This window comes from Palaemon carinicauda, chromosome 19 (assembly GCF_036898095.1).
Source record: "Palaemon carinicauda isolate YSFRI2023 chromosome 19, ASM3689809v2, whole genome shotgun sequence".
In the NCBI taxonomy this organism is placed as follows: Eukaryota; Metazoa; Arthropoda; class Malacostraca; order Decapoda; family Palaemonidae; genus Palaemon; species Palaemon carinicauda.
In genome coordinates, this window is record NC_090743.1 from 88982181 (window position 1) to 88989680 (window position 7500).

Below are 7500 nucleotides of genomic sequence, written 5' to 3' on the forward strand. Positions count from 1 at the left end.
TGTAAGTCGTCTGGGAGTCATTTCATTTTCGGCCAGTATCATCTCGGCAGTTATTCCATCGTATCCATGGATTTCCATCTCTTCAGTGTTTTGAGAACAGCTTCGACCTCAAACACACTGAATTCATCCATGGGCACATCAAGGCCTTCATCAGCTTCAGGTATATCAATCAAATTATTCCCTTCATATGTCTTATTCATGACCCCACTAAAGTGTTTCATCCAACATTGTCTTTCTTCGTCTTCTGAAGTTTGATAGATCTATCTCTCTTTTAGATGGATATATGCTTCTTTTTCTTTGCCCCATTCGAGATTTCATTAATAATTCTATGAGCAATTCTCACAACATAGCAACTTCCCCAATTCATTTCTCTGTCAGCCTCATCTGCTTTACTCCCTAAAAATTCTCTCCAGTCATTCCTGGCTTTTATTTCACCTTGCTATCAATACTGGAATACTTAGCATTTCTTCGTCGAAAACATTCAACAATTAATTTTTGTCGTTGTGCCCTTTTTATAGTATCCCAAGTAGCATTTGATATCCATTGCTTTCTCCTTGTAATTGCGTGTCCTAGACTTCACTACCAACTGACATATATTTTCTTAATATCACACCATTCTTCAATATTTGTCTGCTCTGCGTCTCTTAGTCTCAAAAGTTTCAAATAGATTCCTATATTCAATTGCAAATGTTTCTCTGTGCTCTTCTTTTAAGAACTTAGTTGTATCAAACCTAGGTATTATATCTACATTTCTGTTGGGGGCTTTCAGTTTTAATTTTAGTTTGGAAATAAGGAGCTTTAGATCACTACCAATATCTGCACCTCTATAGCTTCTTATATTTTTCAGAGTCCTGCTTCTCTCTTTATTAATGGTAATGTGATTAGTTGATTTTTGTAATTGCCACATGGTGAAGTCCATGTATACTTATGGATGTTCTTTTGTTGAAAATAAAAAGAGTACCTCCAATGACAAGATTGGGAGATTAAATCGCTTTAATTCCATAAAAAAAATCGAGGCTTTATATCAGTTTAAATTATATTGAAGGGACAGGACGCAAAAATAAGGAGTATGCGCATCTCAGGAACCACAAACAATTAAGAGGTGTTCTTGGGCTCATTGGAAAGGTCTAAATAGACTCATTTGTATGGATATGAGTCGTTTAAGACAATGAAACAATCTCCAACAGATTTAGTAGATTTGAGAACAAAGCCCTCAGAAGAATTTTTGAAGTTAAATGATAGAAATGGATTGGAAAGAAAACTATTAGAGAGATTACTCTAGTGCCTAATGTGTGTGAGATCATGGTGAGGGGTAGAGGGAGAATGTTTGGGGCTACTCTTTGTAATCCTTAAGAGAGATTAGTTCACCAAACGTCTAACTGGGCTTCAGAAATCACTTAGGTTATACGGCCATGGCGATGTAGTGAGATGTGGATTTTAGCTAAATTTTGAGCATATCGGCGCCAATCCCCATTTATCCTTGGTGTGGTTTGCAATAATCCAAGGGAATTAAACGAGTGCCCTCACGTTTGCAATACATCCCGGATGGCTACGCTCTGTCACAACACTGGCGGACAGAATGAAATCTGCTTCAATTTTCCACCTAGCATGGGGTGATGGTCAGGCACTTGTAGTACAATGCGTGCAACGATATAATGCATTCCCTTATCCATGTTCAGTTCCTCCATTATTACTATTCTAATCGCCTCTCAAAACTATATAGGCCATATATGGTCAAGTAGCTAAACTCTGTATTTACCTTAATAAATGGCTCGCTACTGATATCATGTTTGAATAGTGCAACAGGTGTTTTTTAAGTGTCAAGGCATGGGGAAGTCTAGTTCATCTTGTTGGACATTGTATATGTGGATGGTACAGACGCCATGACAGTTTCCAAGGTGGCCCCCACCAGAATTTGTTTTATTCATACTGTAGGTGGTAATGGACAGAAATTTGTGATGTTTGTGACAATTACACCATATTTCAAATCGAGAAACATGTTTATGTTCTTTATTTTTGTTTTGGACCACAAATTTTTTTATTATTGCCAGTTTTATGAGGAAAATGAAAAAAATGGGGTAAAAGTGAAATGAGGATAAATGATCTGAAAAATAGACTTAGCAGAACAATCTCTACGTGTATTGAAGGAAACATTGAAGCAACAAACAAAAATTTCACAAAAGCCTATTGAACTTGAGCAGTAAATGGATTTCTGCAAAGGCTTTTACATACACATGCTTGTGTGCATCAGAGACCATTATATGTACATTTGCAATGTCGAGTTGCACAAACTGCTCGACATTTGCATGTTGTTAGCTCCAAACAGAATGCAGTGATTGGCTTCCCAGTCATCAGTTGTGGCTGAAGCATATCACTCCCTTCTTTTACCACAAATTCCCACCCACTTTCCTCAGGTGTAGGAAGATGCGGTTCAACTTCCAAGCCTCTTCACACTAGGGACTGACAATGTGCTCGCCTGATGTGAAGAATCAAAGCATCACGAGTTGGAGGTAGATTCTCAATTGATTTGGTCAAACCAAGAAATAGATCATACCGGACTTTCGGGATGGAGTTTTCTTGGCTATTGGGAACATACAGCTTACAGGCAAAGTTTTCCTTGCTGAGATTCTGCTGAAGCTGTGAGTTTTGTTGGAAGATAGCCCATGCATAGCGCTCCCCAATTCCAGCAAACTGGCTTGTACTATCAGAACCTGTTACAGCATGAAATGCGAGAAGTGATGCTTTTTATAGAATATATCTATTTTTGTAAAGAGTGTATTATTACAATCACCAGGTTTTCACGATACTCTCTCGCATTCCAGTTTAGAATAGTTTGAATATTTCTTAATAATAATTACCCGGTGTTGATTCGAGTGTATTTAAGAGACTTTTAAATATTCAGTGTTTTTATATATTGCTGTGGGAAGAATTGTCAGGATATATTTTTTGTAGAGGTAATTTTTTTGTAAAAGAACCAGATGGCACAGTTTAATATCCAAGGGGTTTTGAAAAATCCAAATGTTCAGGAACTGTCAGGAGCCAATGTAACTAAAGCTCAGTGTCTCTATTTAAATGACAAGTGGTAGCCATGTATCAAGTGGAATAATTAAAGCCCAAATCAAGTGTCTAGCCTAAGAAGCATTGATAAACTCGGGAAAATTGTCAGAACAAGATATTTTAGCAGCTCGGGAACTGTTGGAGGAAGCTGAAGAAGAATTTGTCGCGAAGCAAGGACCTGTTGACCCACAAACTGAAGGCATGAAAGCAGATAGGAAGGTAGAGGCTGAGATTCGAGGAATTGCAGAGGAGGAGAATTTTATCAAGTTGAAGATGATGGCAAGAGAGAGGGAAATGAAAGCAAGACGAGAAGAAGAAGAGAGGGAAAAAGAACGACGTGCGAAGGAAATGAAAGCAAGAAGAGAAGAAGAAGAGAGAGGAGAAGCACAACTTACAAAGGAAATGGAAGCATGATAAGAAGAAAAGAGGGAATTCGCAAGACATGCGACAAAAATGAAAGAAAAAGAGAGAGAATGAGAAGAAAAGAGAGAGAACAAGGAGAAAGAGAGAAGGAAGAGGAAAGGGAAATAGCACAACATGCGAGGGAGTTGGAGCTGTTGAATGCTCATGCAGAGTCGGCACCGAAGACAGAGGCAAACTCTACTATGCACGATCCTGTGTTTAATGTGACTGTCGCCCAGAGGTTAATTCCAAGGTTCAGAGAAGAGTTCCTGATGAATTCTTTGATTATTTTGAAACCGTCACATCGACGATGCAATGGCCTGAAGATAAATGGTCTGAGTTATTGCAGAGTGTGCTCTTTGGGAAAGGACGCATTGTTTACCTGTCATTATCTCAGGACCAGATGAAGGAGTATCAAGATATGAATAGGAGTGCGCTGTAAGTGTATCATATGATCCCTGAATATTATAATGAAAGGTTCCGAAGTTTGAGGAAGGATGAAAAAATGACTTTCCTGGATTACGCTTATAAGGTACGACGATGTTCTGAGAGATGGACAGAGGTTGCTAACGTGAGGGAGATTGCTGATTTAAAAGATTTGATAGTATTAGAACAATATCTACGAGGAATTCCTGAACATATTCGAACGTACTTGTGTGAGAGAGAGAGATGAAGAAACTTGATAAAGCTACTCGCTGAGGGAAGATTATAATATTATCAGTCGTAAACCCTCCTCGAGTATGAAGTTTCAACCATCGTTCCGACCAAATGCCAAGTATTCGCCGAACCATGGAAACCAGTACAGTAATAACTATGTGAACTAGTTCTACAGTTAAAGCGGAAGTAGCACTGGCGATGCCCATAAGCAGAATGTAATAGTACCACAGCAACAATCGTCAAATCATCCTCCTTCAATTATAATGAAATACGTGCAGATGGTTAATGTTGTCTGTTTTAAGTGTGACAAAAGAGGCCATATCAGTAAGGAATGTTGGTCAAACCAACTAAAAGCAGTCGCCCAAGTGATTAAGGATAATTCAACTTCAAAGAATGCCAAGACAAAGAAACAATTGGGAAAGAACGAAGAGGAAAATAGACCAGCCAACATTTACACGATGAACAGGACAAACCTAAACAGAGTGGATGCGTTTAAACCATATATTTATAAAGGTATGTTAGCAGCACTAAACGGGAGTGAGCAAACCCCTGTCAAGATATTGCATGACACAGTTAGAAACCATAGGGTTGGGATACGAGGAGTACATTTGTTGGTGGATCAGTCTTTCCCAGGAGACTAGGTTATTTTGAAGGGAATAGGGATGAGGAGGTTATCCCTATTTGCCGTTGGAAATTGCATGCGAATTGATGACGGGTAATTTTGACTTTATGGTAAAGGATTCATTGGCTGTTGAAGGAGTAGACGTCCTGCTGGATAATGAGGGTGGTGGAGTGCCGTTTGTGCCTTGCCCATTGTAAAAGAAAAGCCTTTGAAGTATAGTCATACAACTGAACTGGAGAAGGACTACCCGTATCTGCTTCCTAGTTGTGTTACCACTAGGAGTTTGACAAAGATATTGGTTGCTGAAGAAGGAAAATAAATCGAAGGAGCGTTGAACTTGAAGGATTTATTTTCTGAAAAGGAAGATTCCCTTGATGGTACGCAAGAAGAGAACTTCCGAGTAAGCCCAAGCAAAGAGGAATGACACACGAGTGGACACGAAGACAAAGAAGAAATGGAATTGGAAGAAATAGAAAACTCAGCGTTAGAAGTAGGTCAAGTGAGTAGGAGAAGGCTGATGGAATTACAACAGAAGGATGCAAAGTTAACAGAGTTATTGTACCGTATGGTGGATGAGACGGAGGCACAGCAGTCTCCGATCTGTTATTATCTTAAGGATGGGTTGTTTATGAGGAGGCAGAGACCCGCCGATATCTCTGGGAATGCCGAATGGGGTATATACTGTCAGTTAATGATTCGCGCACTGTTGAGAAGACAGGTGATCAGCGTAGTTCATGAGGCGGGACATGTGGCGATGAGGAAGACGGCGGAAAAGATTACGAACCACTTTTTCTGGCCTGGCATGCATGAGGACGCGAGCCAGTTGTGCCGTGCATGTCAAGCTTGTCAGATGGCTGGAAGCTGAACGAGTACATTGAGAAAGCTCCCTTACACCCAGCAGAAGTGCTAGGAGAACCCTTCGGCAAGGTAATGATCGACATTGTGGGAACTTTACCATGGATGAAAATAGGTCACGAGCATATATGTCAACCTTGATGTGTCCAGTGACGAGATACCCAGAAGCCATACCCGTCAGGAACATCTGTGCCAAAATAATCATGGAGAAGGAACTAGACTTTTTTGATTAAGGTTGGTATTCTGGAAATCGTTCAAAGTGACCGAATAACGAATTTCACATCAAAACTGTTTAAGGCCATGATGAATCTGTTGGATGTGAAACAACAACTTTTAACTGTTTATCATCCAGAGACCTAATTTGTATCAGAGATGTTTCATCAAACTGTGAAAAGTATGTTAACGAAGTTCTGCAACAAAATGGGGAATGAGTGGGACATCGGACTACCATTGATGTTATTTGAAGTACGTAATGCTTATCAAGAAAACCTGGGATGTAGCCTGAATGAAATGGTATTTGGACTAAAAATACGAGGACCGATTAAAATGTTAGCAGAAAAATGGACGGAACGACATGCAACGGATAGAGAATATGTCAAGAATGGGAGGAAAATGATCGGTGAGATAAGGAAATTTTCCCTAGAATACTTTAAAAGGTGTCAAGAAAAAATGAAAAAAAAAAAATTTATATGGAAAGGAAGGACAGAAAGTATTCGGTTGGACGACAGGCATTGGTTTTCTTGCTGATAAGGATATTCCCACTCACCAACAAGTTCCAAGGACCTTTCAAGATTTTGTAGAAGATCAGTGACCTGATCTAAGTTACTGAAACCCCAGAAAGAAGGAAAAGTCAATGTAAAGTACACGTTCCTACTTATATATATATATATATATATATATATATATATATATATATATATATATATATATATATATATATATATATATATATATACATACACACACACACATATATATATATATATATATATATATATATATATATATATATATATATATATATATATATATATATATATATGTATATATATATATATATATATATATATATATATATATATATATATATATATATATATATATATATATATATATATATATATATATATATATATATATATATATATATATATATATATATATATATATATATATATATATATACATATATATATATATATATATATATATATATATATATATATATATATATATATATATATAGTAGTGTATGCGACCAGTAAAAAATTATTGATAATTTTATAACAGACGTGCACATACACATATTCAACCCTTCCCAGATCTTCCCTCTTACTTGCATAAGATTAAACCCTCTCCAGCCTACTTGAGGGAGTCACGCTCAGTATAACGTTCCTCTCATGTACGTTTAAGATTTTTATATAAATTATATAAGACTTTCATCATTTATTTCACTGTATTCTTCATTCAAGTCAGTATATGTAAATTTACATTATTTTCTAGAATTAACTTTTTATTTCATATATATTATGTTACGAAGTCTTATGTAATTTATTTAAGAGTGTTATAAGACCCTACGAGGTAGGAACGAGGGTTTGTGTAAATATTTTTCATATTTTTATGAGGTATTGTGTCATATTTGTGAGAAAATATACAATTCTTATATTTGCTACGTGATTTGGAAGGTTCTTGAAAACCCAGTGTTAGGTTCATCTTTTTATTTATTATTCGTGAACAAGGGTGGGTGGAGGTAGCTGAAAGAGAGTCTTCTCGTTCTTCTGTTGGTATGCGTTCGAGATTTTAATCATTGGCAACCTTACGTAGTTATGCCAGCCCCCAAGCTTCCAGATATCTGACCTAGAATAATCTAGAAGTTACTAAGTCTATATATATGCACCCCCAGGGAT